Here is a 14,613-nt window from a genome sequence, read left to right on the forward strand (position 1 = left end):
AAGAAACTTGGATTGTTCATTTTTTTTCCCCTCCCCTCTGAGTTTGGTGTCAGCTGCAGCCATTTGAACTAGATTGCATTTTTTATTGCAATTACAACAAAGCTAAAAGATGCAGGAAAGAAAAATCACCTTCATATTTCAAAAGAGATTTTTTAAAAAAAAGTAAAATAAAATGGGTTTTCTGTTTTCTCAGAAACAGATGGGTTTTTTTTAAAACCAAATCATGAACTTGTACTCAGATTTAATTTATTGTTTAATTTTATGCCAGTCTTTAGTAAATAAACTGTCTTGGGAGCAAGTGAATTGGAGTTTTCTATATGCTGAAGTCTTGGAATGAGGCTTCTTTCAGCACAGTTCAGCATCCCAGGAAAAGAAACAAAATTGCTGATGAAGCAGGCTCATGTATATAGATATTTGTCAGGGTTTTAAAAATGCAGCAACCTCAGTTTGCAGCACAACTCTGCTAAAGTCTGAGTAATTGAGTTCAGTCCAAATCAAATCTCAGTCTTCAAAACTTAGGCTTTTAAAAAGTGGAGTTTGTGTTGTTTTGTTTTCTTTTTTTTGGCTGTGGGACTCTGGCTGTGTGCAGGCATTTCATCCTCACTGCCTCTGAGTGCAGACAGGTCCTAAGTGGAGGCAATGAAACCCAGCTGGGAACTTTAAATTATTTCTGACCAGATGTGAAATAGCCCACTGAAGTTTTGTGATGGTCATCTTCTTTTCCTTTATGGAAATTCTTAGCTGATAAGCAAACACAAATCTTTGAGAGTGAGGGTTTGAACTGAACCCAAGCATGAAAACTTCTCCTGACTTGCAGTAATATACTTCAGCAGATTACAGGCATTATAAGCACAAACATACGTGTTTGTTTTTGCTAAATTTTTGCTAAATCTTTTTAACAAGTTTGTCCTGACAATCACAGTCTATTTGAATTCTTCCTCTTGAAGACTGCAGTAAAATTGTCTGCATTTCATTTAATTCACTTTATCTTGTTTGTATTTCCCATTCAGAATGGAAGAGGGAGTATCCAGTCCACCCACTGACCCATGTCTGGCTTTCTAGGGAAAACTGATTGTATATATTAAAGAAAAGGTCATGTTTATCCTTTTGGAATGCTTCTGTTTGACAGGCTGTTTATAGCAATCATTTTTTCTTGTTTTCTGGGTTTTTTATGGCATATATGGGCTAAAAGTTATAATTGGCCATATTTTCTGTTTTGCATAGCAATCATTTTTTCTTGTTTTCTGGTTTTTTTTTATGGCATATATGGGCTAAAAGTTATAATTGGCCATATTTTCTGTTTTGTCTTGGTTTGACTTTGGTATTTGTTTTGGGAAGTGAACGTTGAGGTCTTTGAATATGCACATCTGTTGTGAAGATGGAAAGCTGATAGAGGCATGATTGCTTACTGTAATAGGAGAAAATTAAAATCCTATATTCCATGGAGCAGAATAGGAGCAGAATGCTGAGATAGCCCATTTGAAAAAGCAGAATTTTAAATGTTCCTGGGTTGTTCAGTTGTCGTTTGAAAACCCCGTAACCATGAGGCATTGCAGCCATTTTAAATTACTAGTGTATAAATGTTTAAATTATGCCAAGTATAAAGATAAGCATTTCTATTATACTTCTGAATTTGGAGATCATCAGTAACTTCCTATTCTTCATAAAGTTCAATTTCATGCAAGAGTAACTGATGTTTTCAGCTGCAGTCAGTGATGCTGGGGCTCTGCAGAGCTGTTGGGTGGTGAGGGAGAAGGATCCAAACAGAAATAATTTAGAATAGCCTATGGTTGATTTACTAAGGTCATTGTGACAGTGTATCCATATCATGTTATTAAACACAAACATTATCATATTAGTCATTTTCTGTATAATTATAACTGTATAATTACTCTATTTTATATACCCAGCTTTGTGTCCATTAGCTTTTAGTCTTAAATCATTAAAGACAGATTTTAACTTCCTTATGAATATGGATGCATTTTTTTCTTAATAAGGTCAGTATTTTTTAAAAAAAGCTCAACATCCTGCAGATGTTGCCTTTACCCATTATTAAAGTTTCCTTTCTCCAATCAAAACTTAATATTTCTAGACAGTTTGTCTTTTCATGATTATCTGAAATTAGGACATAGTGAAAATGTGTTTATAACTACTTTATTAGTACAATTTGAAATTATTGTCTTCTTTCCCATAATGAATCAAATTTCTAATGATTCTTCCTGCTTACTAATTTGCATTGCTGTCTGGCTGCCTTGCATTTAATCAGAGAGAGTAAACTGCTAATAGATCACCAGGAATCTGTCAGGAGCACCAGTGTAGCAGTGTGAGTGCTGCCAGGGTATGGAAATACCTGGAAATTATGGGATCAGTCCATTGGGGATTTCACCCCTGGTCAGAAACACAATGACTGGCAAAACCTTCAAAAAAATCTCAAAACCTTCAGCAGAATATGCAGTAACCCAGATCTGTAATGGGGCATTGTGCTTATCTAGGAGCCCCCTGTTTTCTGCCCAGCTTAGAGTGCTGCTCTCGTCCTGCTGTCCACCAGTAAGCAGCAGAAATGTGATTATTTTGGTAGTAAGTGTTGACAGAAATGCCTGGGTTTGTGCTGCTGTTGGTTTCCATTCACTGCCTTGACAGAGGTTTCTGACTTGAGTTGGAATGCTCTGCATGGTTAGCTGCAAAAATGACATTTGCAGCTAGTGCTGAAAAAATCCAGCTGGGAGTTGGACACTTCCTTTGGTAAGGACTTCCTACTTACAGAGATAATACAGAATACAGAATAGTTTGTGGGAAATAAAAATTAGACAAAAGATCAGTGGTGAAATGCTGTATTCTTAACTTCCTCCCTGTGCTTATATTGCCAAAAACCTGGTCCAGGGGAAGGTGTCCCCACCATGGCAGGGGGTTGGAACTAGATGGGCATTACATTCCTTTCAACCCAAACCATTCTGCAGTTCCATGATTCTATGATTAATAATGGTTCATGCATTAAAATACTAAATAAGTTGTGTTAAAATGATTCGATTTTTTTGGTAGAAGCCCAGAGACTGCACAGAAGTTAGAGGGCTGATTCAGTCTTCATCCAATACAGTAATTAAACCCAAATTTAAGACAATAATTGGTCATTAATCTTGGAAAAGAGAATTAAAATTCTGAAAGAAGCAACAATAAAATGTTTTCTTCTTCAGTAAGGATTCCTGTCCTCTCTATGCATTTGTGATAAAGAATGAAAGGCTTAATTAATGTGGAGGAAAGAGAAGAAAATTTGATGATAAGTAATGTCTCTGTGTGATTGCATGGTATTTGCTGTCCAGTTGGGCTCTTACAGCTGTGGAACATGGTGAACTATAAATATTGGGAACAGTCTGAAGTTTCCAAGTTCAATGCTATAAGAAAAAAATATTAAGAGCTGCTAATCCTTATTTGGCTGGTTTATTTCCCAAAATTGAATCGGGGGAGAAGAGTTTGCAGCATTCAAATGATTATGGACCATGGGCAGGTTTGGGTTGGAAGGGACCTTAAAGCTCATCCCACACTTTGCCCCAGACCAGGCTGCACCAGCGTGGCTCTGAACACTTCCCTCCATCCCCATCCAGGCCTGTGCAGATCTCTTTGGCTGCCACACCACCAGTGAACAAAGAAATTTGAATGTTTTCACCCATGTGGTTTTACCCTCTTAACCAAGTGTTAGACAATAGAATGAAAAATGACTCCTTTGCTATTTCCATTGTTGCACATATCACACAAATGACAAAGCCTTAGCTTGTCATTATTTCTTACAGTTTAGTCTTGCTCTTGGCAATATCAGGGTGTAAGAATTATGAAAGCATATTGCATTCTTACTCTTCAGTATTTTTTCTATTTTTTTCTAGCAGATCCCGAGCACTATTTGAAGTTGGAAATATGTTTTTTAAATCTGTCTGGTAGGAATGTTGGTATGTCCTTTCCTTCCTAACTTTTGAGCCAGCCTGGCTGTTTGTTGTGTTGGAGGGAGGGAAGAGAGGAGACTTTGTCCAAGAAGCTTCATAACCTGATTGTAGAGATGATTGTTGTACACTGCCTGCATTACGGGAGTGTTAAACACTCATTAGGGCTCTGAAGTGTTCTTCATTATGAACCTGGCTGCAGCTGGCATTCAACTTTTATATTGCATGTTTTGATAAAAGTGTAAATTACAAATGGGAAGATTCTAAAAGCAGGAATAACAAACAAAATAGTATTATACAGTTCCTTTCCCAGGCAAAATATTTTTTTTTCTTTCCCTGTTCAGAGACAAAAGCTAATCCTACCCAAGGCACTTCTGAAAGTGCTCACAGAAGAGATTATTCCACAGGGACTCGACTTGCAGTTACAGCTCAGAGCTAATGTGACACCATATATTAAAGTGCTGCAGCTCCACTGAGCTGCAGCCCAGTGGCACCTGTCTGTGGGAAGGACAGGTGCATGATTGAGAGGGTTTTTTTTCTAAATCTGAGCCTCAGGTGGCACATCTGGATCCTAACAGGGATGTCAGTGATCTGTTGTCGCATTAGTAATGCATCAGGGCCCTGGAGCTCTGCTCCACGTGTCCCTGCAGGATCCCACGCTCCTCGGATTCCCAGGATGTTGCACATTTGTGGCTGGATTGAAACCCAGCGAGTCTGTGAAAATGAAAACCCTTTTTTCACCCTCCTCCAGTTTTTCCTCTTGAGTTGTGCTTCGTGTCAGGTTCAAGATTATTTCAGGTTCTGTAAGTACTGTAAGGAGTGAACTGCTCTGGGTTATTTTTAACAAATGCAGGGATCTACTAAGCCTCTTAAAACACAGCCAGGGCTGACATACACCTTGTAAGTGTAAAGTTACTACAAACCCTAGGATCTCAGGGCTGTTTTTATTCTAACACCTACCTGTTCAAAGGTCAATGTGGGCTGTGCCTCTCTTGAGAAAAGTGTTGCGTGCTGGGTACACAACATTACACAGAGTTTTATTCAAGAGGTGCTGATAACAGACTTGATTTGCTGGTTTGCTGGATGCTGGATCATGTTTCCTGCTTTGCAGACCCTTCAGAGTAGAAATTGGTCTCATTTACGTCAATTTAAATGTTAATGATCCTCTTTTTCTCAAAGCAAAGGGAAATATGCACAATCACTCTAGAAATAGAGATATATTCTCCTGACAATCCTAGTGCTAACTTTTCGTCTAAAACTCCTTTTAAGTACATGTTTTACTACTTGGCATTAAACTATTTCTTATGTAGAAAACTTTTTGAAAGTCATTGATCAGAGTTTAAGATTCCAGACCCAATTTGACAATATATGTACTGATATCAAGACAGTAAAATGAATAAAAATTGTTTGCTTTTGTTGTTGTCAGGTTCTTTTTCTAGCTCTGTAGTAGGTACGGAAACTCCCAAGTGCTTCACAAATTTTGAGTGTGGGAATGTCAACATTTTGTCAGACATTCAGTGAAGTTTTATCATCTGCTTTATTTTGAAAACTTTACCTATCTGGGTTTATATGATAGCACATTTTAGAACCCTTACTTAAAATATGTGCAAAATCTGCTTAAAATCCATGTGCCACCACAGCAATGCTGAGCTGGGCTTCCAGCTGAGTGTGTACTTGGAGCAGAACCAGGCATGTGTGGTACAAACTGGTGGGTAGAGGAGAAGTGCTGAGAAAAATGCTGCTTTTCTATTCCAGGTGGCTGTTAGTGCCTCCTATTTTCTTTCCCTTTTTCTCCCCTCTCCCCCAGAAAACAGGGTGAGGGTCAGTGTGTCTTCAAAGCTGCAGTCTCAGAATCTATTTCTTCTTGTTATAACCATGTAATGAAGAACAGAAAAGTTATCAAGGAACTATGCTGATAATTTAGATAAATGTTAATTTATATAATTTAGATAAATGTTAATATGCAAAAAAAATTATTTACCCTGTCAGGGTGCTCCTGTGCCTTTCATGTCCCTCACAATTTTTATGTTGCAACTTCATGTTTATTTAGTAAGACAGAGGGAGGATTTTCCCTCTCTCTGATGAAGTGGTTTGTAAAGTTAAGTCATTTTAAGTTGTGTGCTAATTCACTAAACAGTCTCATGTCTACCATCTCATATAGAGGAAATGCTTTGTGCATTTTAACCTAAGAAAATACATCTGCTTTCTTTTAAAATGGAAATTGTTTCTGTTTATATTAGCAGCTGAGGTTGCCATTAATTTTTTCATTTTGTTGTTCAAATATACTTAATAGGCAAAGGTGCCTATAACAGCTATAATTACATTACTGCACTTGCTGCTTGGAATATTGTTTATTGGCTTTGGATTAGGTGTCTTAATTACTTGATTGGTGTATTTTGGATTTGGATAAATGTCTCTTCATTTTTGTGGCATTCCAAGTATGATTAATATCTGCAAAACATATTGAAGTCATTAGGCTTCAATGTTCAAAATTGTACTTTTTTTTTGTCAAGATGGAAGAAAGTGTCAATAAGCAAATAATTTTCATTTCAAATGAGTGCTCATAAATATGTAAAAATTAAAAAGCAATGAATTGTTTTTATGAATTTTAATGGCTGGCATGGTGCTGCATTATGCCGAGAGAACGAGTGGCATAAATTACAGTAGTCTATTAATTCATATAATTTCTGTAACTCATTTCACATGTGCTGGTTGTGCCTGTGTGCAGCCTAGACAAGCTGTTGTTGCACACATTGTGAGTCTTTCCCCACAACATTGAAACTCATCCACACTGAACTGGAATGTGGTGGCAATTTCAATGTCACTGATCAAAGCTGTGGCACTTCTTTGCAGAGCTCGAGGAGGGGAGCTTTGCTCTGTCTGCTGAGTGGTGTAAGAGAAAGGATGCAGCAAGTACTGAGGCATTTTAATGCTGTGTTGGCATTACTGTGGTTTCCTGGTGCCTTTTAACTGCATCAAATTATTCACTAAGTTAAATAAATGTTAATGTAGCAAGTAACTGAGTACATTTATAAAGCCTTACCTGTTGGTAACATTTCATTCTGCATCTCCCTTGCTGAAAGGGATGTAGGTGAAGGAGGAAGTGATACTGACATAGTGGTATTAGTGCTCTGTATAGTTAGTTATTTTACATCTGTGCTAGGGGTAGAGCATTGCACATGGTAACAGTAAGCAGTAAAATCCTCTCAATATTTCAAGACTAAATTAGGGGATGATACAAAGTGTGTAACAATTTTTAATAGACACCCAGCAGACAGGAATTCAGTGTCTTCCTCTAAAATCTCTGATCAGAGTGAATCGTGGTGTTCAGGGCAGAGCAGGATGGTGGGTATAGGAAGGCAAGTGTTAAATGGAAAGGTCACAGTTGTATCTGTCATTAAAAAAAAAAAATAAATATATACATCTATATACCCTGATTCAAGAGTCGCTGTGGTTTCAGAAATAGTCAGTGGGCTTTGGGAAGCCCCACGTGCTGAGCTGGGGAGGTAATCAGGGACTCAGCCTCAGAGAATTCCTCCAGCACTGCAGAAGGAGCAGGTTCAAAGCAGAGTCCTGCTGAGCTTCAGCTGGAGAGAGCAGAGAGGGGGGCAGCTGAAATGAGGCAGTGACTTAGAGCTGGCAGAGGTGTTGGCAACCTGGTGGCCACAGACTCAGAGTCACTGGGCCTATCCAAGGATTTTTAAGGGTAATAAAGAAAAACAAAACTGTCAAATGGCCTGAATTTGCTGTACAGGGGAGAAAACTGAACTGGCAGGAGAAAACTTGTAGGGTCAGTGAACTGGAAAGCCACTCAGAGCTTAAGTGCCCAGACCCATCATCAGTGAGATTTGCAGGAAGATTAATTACTAATAACTGATTGGATGCTAGATTACTTTCCCACCAACACTTTAATTAACTGCAATTAAAATTGTCAGTTTGGATTGAACTTGGTAGTGAGGCTTCCCACAAAGTTTTATCACTTTGTAAAGGTACTGTGCCTTTTTGATTAAAAAAATAACTTCCTGTGAAAAAGAAAGACCAGAAAGATTCTTTGTCCAGCTGCTTTTTATTTTATCTATCTTTAATGGGAAAATTAACCTTTGAAAGGTATCCAACTTTTGCAGAAAGCAGAAGCTCCATTCTCTGGTGTATTCAAATATGCACAAATGGGCACTGTAGAGCAGGGAGCTGGAAATCAAACATCCTGTCACAGCTATAAAAGGTTATCACACACTGTTGTACAAGACCTTTGCAGAAGTTATTTTATTAAGGTATGAACTCAAGACAGTATTTAAGATTGTTCCTAACGTCAAAGGTAGTTAAAATAATATATTAGAAATTGAGTCTAAGCAACGATCTGTGGATTTAAATCACTTGCTGAAACCAGAAGACTTAACAAATTCACGAACTTTAGTTATCCCTGAAAGAAAACCTTAATAATTTTTTACAGCTGTGAGAAAAAGCAGTCTGCTCTTTTTTGTTGATTTAAATAAATCAAAATTATATCCCCAAAATATATTCCTTCTAATTTCCCTCCCCTCCTGCCTGTGCAATGCAGTGTTGGGCAGCAGCACAGGAACATTTCAAGAAGTGGAAGTCACATGTAGATCCAAGGCTGGTTCATCTGGCAGCAGGCAGTGTGAAAGTCCCAGGTTACTCAGTGTTTGTGTACGTGTCTCCACTTCATTTCATATGACATGATGACAACATGCCTCTCAAAACAAATTTGTTTCACTGGAATTCAAATTCACGTGTTGCAGGAAGCTGTGGTGCCCAGGAGCAATGCTGGTGCATAACCAACTGTGAATATTTTCCAAGTGTAATTATTCTTTCTTTTAGATATGTTCATAGAGAAATATGTCTTTCACTTTCTGTTGGTTCGTCATATAAAAATAGATGTGTTTTCATTCTAGATGTCCATTCAGTAAAGACACTTAGAAGTCAGTGGCCTAAAGGCATTTATTTCTTCCTGCAGCAATTTTCTGATTCTTTAATGTGTCTTCTCCCAGGATTCCAGCTCACTCCTTAAATCAGAATAGATCTTCCTCCATGTCCTCTTAATTTCCTTTGTGCAAATTGTAACCCATAGAAAAATAGCAAACACACAAAAGAGTCAAATAAAACAAATCTACAAAGAAAATCTGTTTATAAATAGAAAACTTAAATACATTTTATAAGTGAGACTATTATTTTCATTACACTTGTGCCTGTTTTTGTTTCCTGAAATGGCTAGGACTAATATCAAAGGCTACATGCGGTATGAGTAGACTTGTGGGGTTTGTTTTTAGGGAAGAGAAAGCTCTGCAGCTTGGAGATAAAATATAATGTAGTAGTTGCTAAGGTAACTGCATGCTTTTCTGAATAGTGGAACAAATTAGGTGAGCAAAACATCTGTAAATTGTCAATAGGTAGCTTGGAGCAGCCCTCAGCTACTGAGTTTAACCTCTTCGGACTGGCCAGGGAAGCCAAGGCATCATGATGATGATGAAGATGAGGAGGATCCTGTAGTGCTCCTACTCCTGTCCCCTCCCTGGGAAGCAGAGGTTGGTGCTGAGCCTTCAAAGGGCCTGTGAGCAGGGATGAGCCTGCCTGGTGTGTGGGGATGAGGGCTGTTTGCTTTGTCTCCTCTGGAGTGATGGAATGGGTGCGTTTGGCAGCTGCCATGCTGGCTCCAGGGAGAGCTCTGCAGTGATGCTGCTCCAAGGGATGCACCCCACGTGCTCCCACACCTGCTGCTCTGAGCCTGCATCAGGCATGGCCTGTGCTCCTTTTCAGCTTGCCCTGGAGGTGCTTCTTGATCCAGTGCACTCCTAAAACAGAAATAGAGTTGGTCCCTTTGAAGGCTGAGCAATCCCACCCCAGCACATCCTGTACTCACACAGCAGCTGAGCTGTGTGCAATTCCCTCTGCTGGACCTCACAGCCTGGCAGCTGCTTTCTGGATTTAACCAGCTATCTCTGCCAACTGCTGGTGACCACTTGGGCATGTTTTGAAAAGGTTTGAAGCATAAATTTTGCAGAGTGAAAGCCTGATGCTGTTATGTGATTATTTTAAAGAGTGATGGCTTGGGACTCCGGTCAAAATGTGGCCTGCATCTACAGAGAGGTAGATAAGATTTTATTTGGGAGGAGAAGCTTGCTGAATTTCTGGCATACTAGAGGCTAAAGACTAAAAATGAGAGCAGTAAGAATAGCAGATACCTTCATGGCTCCAAATCCTTTAACAATAAAGATGATTGTCCTCATTGCCATTCATAGCAGGGATTATTTTCCCAGGACAGTGTCAAACTGGCCAGGTGTGTCTAGATATCAATGATTTTATGTACCCATATTTCTGAGCATCCATTTCTGGGCTAAAAAAAAAATAAATATATATATATATATATTAATTTCATTACCCTTTACTTCCTGGTGTTTGGTACTTTCCTCCCACTACCAGAAGTTTTGAGTAAGCTGCAGCTCCAGCACCAAACACAGCCCGTGGTTTGTCACGTGAAGCAACTTTTGCATGTGAAAGTAATGCCAGTACATACCTGTAGGGCTGCACCTCTTTTGGCTTAGATTTAGCCCAGCTAAATAGAAAATGTCTTTACTTGGTAGATCAGACACAGCAATGGGTCAGATTCACAGTTAAAAAAAAAAAGAATAAAAAAAGTAGTACAGAGTTACTTCATTTTAAGTCCATAATGGTATTTACCAATTAGCCATGAGTAACCAGTTGAAGGATTTTATTTGGGTTGTTACAGTTTTGATTCCCAGTTGGAAACACAAATGCAGCTGCTAATTTTCTAGGGGCTTTCTAGTTGGTTGGTGGTTTTTTGGGTTTCTGTTGTTTGTTTTTGTGGTTTTTTTCCCCCTACATGGAAAATTCTGCAATTGCTCTTACTTAAATAATTTTAATGAGTGATTTTTTCAGCATGTGGAGATTTTGACTATTAGGTTTTGTGTTTAATTGTGTAAATTAACCTTCAAAATAAGACTATTTTTCTGTAGGATGTTACTTGTTGAGTCTGCCTAATCAGTTCAGGAGGTTGGAATAAATAAAAATGAACTTTAAATTTGGAAATGAGGCATAGACAGCAGTACATGGAGTTTGGGTTTGCTGGTCTGCACACAGTATCTAAAATGTTCTGCAGAGTGCAACTCCATAGACAGGAAGAAATACATTTTAGAATTAGGCAGGTAGCATTTTATACAGAATTATTTGGTCTTTAGGTATAGACTGTCCAGATGAATGAAATCTATTTGTCCCAGCTCAGAAATCTCCTCTATTTCATTCCTTCTAGCTCAGTGATTACCAGAATCTCATTTTGGAGACACTTTCAAATCCAGCCACCTGTACTCGGAATTGTACCAGGGGATTCTTAAAGATTTTATAAAAGCTACAATTACATTGGTCTGACATTGCTGGCATCGTTTCCCAGGGTGTTTTCCACTTCACCTAACTAACTTTCTGTCCCTCTTCAAGCTACTTGCAGTCAGAATTGCTTTTTACAGTGAGATTTGAGATCATAGAAGAAGAACTAATTATTAGTGTGGGTCCTCATGCAACCTCATCATTTTTCATCCTCACTTTCCCAAAAGTGAGGAGAGGAGATGCTGAAAGCTTTCCCTTAGAGTGCAGGGATTTGGACACTATTAAAAATACAGGCAGATAAAGGAACAAAACCCAGTATCCTGCATCTCTTATGTTTTGGGTTTTTTAGGTAGTACAAGCTAATTTTGTGCACTTCAAAATTGCACGTCCTGTGCTTTGTAGCACACACTTCCAAAAAGCAGTATCAGAGTGGGGAGATAAACGTAGTCATAAAATATGCATCTTTATAAATATATTATTGTTTGCTCTCTCTTTTAAAACACATTTATCTGGAGAATTTACTTTCATGACATCCCTCTTCTCACTCTTTAGTGAGAACATTGATTTCTCCTCTCTAGGCCTCCCTCAACAGTGATGGTTTTCTTTCTATGCAGTCCCTGCTTCCCCCAGTTGTTTTGCTGTTCAGAATTTCTCAGTTTCTTTCTGGAGATCTCTTAATTACCATGAGCTTTAGTTATTCCAGCAAGGTCTCTTGAGAGTATGAATGGTGTCAGTTCATGGCAAACACTGACACGTGCAGAAGTTCTGCCACCTTTTGGATGAATGGTGATTATTTCTCAGCAGAAATCTCAAATATTTATTGAAAAAAGTGTTCTTGTTCTTGGCCTCTGCCAGGAATATCCAGACTACTAATAGCTGTCAATCTAAAACAAATTTGGGGCCTATCCATATACTTCACTTTTGACCTATTAAACAAAATGGATGATTTTACCCATTTAAAAAAAAATCCCCTCTCTGGACAGCTAATTTTGTTCAGAAGAACTGGATTAAAATAAGATTTTCCTTTTTTTTTCTTTTTTTTCTTTTCAGCTCTCAAGTCTGTTTGCAATCTGTCAGTGGGAGAAGTGAAGGAGTTGACCAAACATTGGAGTTTAGACGTGATAACTAAAACTATTACTCTGATTTTCATCTACTCTGTTGGATCAAGCAAATAAAACAGGTGGAACAAACCCACCACCACTGAAAGTGTGACAGAAAGATCTTATACTGCGGTGATAAATATAAAATATGTGGGTGTAGGATGGATGGAACAGGGAATTTTTTCCATGCCTGATGACAAGGGGCTGCCCTAGTGAGGAGAAAGTGTGACAGAGGTGTGTATCCCTCCTTGTGTGTGCAGTTCCTAAAACTGCAGCAAGGTGTTGGATCTCTGTCTGGTTTGGTTTTCCCATGTAGAGCGTCTCAACTTCTCAAGTCTTTGACATTCTTTGGATCAGGCAGATTTTTTGCATGTAGAAAGTAAAAGAAAAGGGAAATAAAAAACTCCTCGTAACCACAGACATGATAATCATAGTGACAAACAGAAAAAAATATAGTTTCTAAGATAATTCAGACCAGTTGTGGATTTTAATCACAAAGACAATCGTGGCTGGTTTTGACAAACGATAAAAATAAATTCAACAGGCAATTTTGTGTTGCTATCAAATGGAACAAATTCTGGGGAAAAAGAACCCTCAGCCTATTATTTCTGTTTCTGAAATTCATAACAGTAATTATAGTTACAAGGGTTTTGATGCAGTGATAAGTGTACAATGGATCTTAATGCATTTGTCCAGGGTATTGAGCTGGCTGAATACTGGATATGTCACTGAAATACACCTCTAATGTGAGGAAACTTTCTTACAATGGGAAAGTGAAGTTTTCTTTCTGATGTATAGAAAAGCAGTGTGATATTTTGTGTGGCTCTTACAAATAAGAGCATAATACTGAAGGAAAAACTTCTTTCTAATATGGGCGGTGGGCAGGATTTCAGAGGATTTAACAGTAACTGTGTCATTTCACACGTAGCTATGTTAGATGTTTTCTAACAAAAAGTTTTAGATGGACCCATAGTATTTTTGAAAGGTTGAAGCATGGGGAAAGTTGAATTTGTGCTTGAATATAATGTACTAAAAAAGGGATGCCCTTGATGTCTAAATTGGCTGCTAGTTAGTTTTAGATTAAAATGCATAAACTCCTTCTCTCTTCATAAGGGAGTTGGGAGGCATTAAAAGCAATTCTGTTTCTGGAGTGATATTAGTAAGTACAATGCATTCCTTGGAATAATCAGTTTATGGGAATAATTTGGCAGTGCTGAATTATTTACAGGCTGGTATTCTCAGTCGGAGATAAACTGCTAATATATATTTAAAAACAGCCAAATAACTTGTGCTAATAATAAATGACATAACTGAAATCCTTGTCCAGAAGATGTTAAGTGTTTGCAAACAAGCCTTTGCTTTGTTTACCACACCTCATGAACTGGAATCTGAAGCTGGATTCAGGTGGGCATGTGCTTTGAATGCTGGAGTGGAGTGTTTGAGAATAAGCTCCTGCAGAGTGATTGTTATTGTGGGCACGTGTTGAAGATTTGCGATGCAAATATGTGGAGTGTGGGGCTGAGATTAGAATCAAACCCAGACTAAAAGGCCAAAAGCTGAGGTACTGTAGATCTAAGGGTCATGAACCTGCTGTCTTACGGGGCTTTTATTTGCTTACAGTCCTGGGATTTTAAAGCTGTGCTCATACCTCTGAATCACTGGCTGGAAAGCTGAAAGCACAGAGCTAAATGTAGAGCAGGGCAGGACTGCAAGGCCTTTGGGGAGTCAGGGATGACGGATTTAAGATGCAACTGTGGTGCTGCTTGTGTTAATGTCAGTGTATTGCTGATAGTGTGGGATAGGTACGAAGCTCAGAGAGGTTTTGGTTGATAGTAGAAGTCCAGCAGATGTGATGGGCAGAGACTATTGCTGTTAGGATACCCAGCTCACACATTTCATAAACAACACGGCTGTACAAAGGGGAATAGCTTTTTTTAAGAAACATTCCTGTGGATAGTTTAAAGTAGGAGAAAATGATGTGTTATTATTTGAAATGCTTTCCTAAGTTCAGGATCTTACTGCTCAAAATTCAGAGAAGCCCCTTTGACCTTCCACTGTTTAACAGTTGTCAGTGGCGGAGCCATTATATTCATAAGCAGTTTTGCAGTGCATCTCACAATACATCACCTATTTATATTAATACCTTTGTGCCCCAACCTGAGTCATAGCTCTTTTCCAGTTAAACATTCACTTATGGGTGGCCTAGAGAAAAGGTAATGAAATGCAGA

General features: G+C 38.5%; 1 protein-coding gene across 8 annotated transcripts in view; it reads left to right on the plus strand.

Moving 5' to 3' along the window:
- The window catches only part of NAALADL2 (N-acetylated alpha-linked acidic dipeptidase like 2), a 413,787-nt gene that overhangs the window by 126,599 nt on the left and 272,575 nt on the right, over window positions 1–14,613 (plus strand). Inside the window, exon 1 of one of the 8 annotated variants that reach the window (XM_039713921.1) lies at window positions 9,445–9,472. The exons of the other annotated variants lie outside the window; for them this stretch is intronic. The gene's annotated coding sequence lies outside the window, so the exon portion shown is untranslated. Of the gene's footprint in view, window positions 1–9,444; window positions 9,473–14,613 lie in introns of those variants that run through there. 8 annotated transcript variants of the gene reach the window in all.

The sequence above is a fragment of the Passer montanus genome, unplaced genomic scaffold, assembly GCF_014805655.1.
Source record: "Passer montanus isolate IOZ18808 unplaced genomic scaffold, ASM1480565v1 scaffold29, whole genome shotgun sequence".
In the NCBI taxonomy this organism is placed as follows: domain Eukaryota; kingdom Metazoa; phylum Chordata; class Aves; order Passeriformes; family Passeridae; genus Passer; species Passer montanus.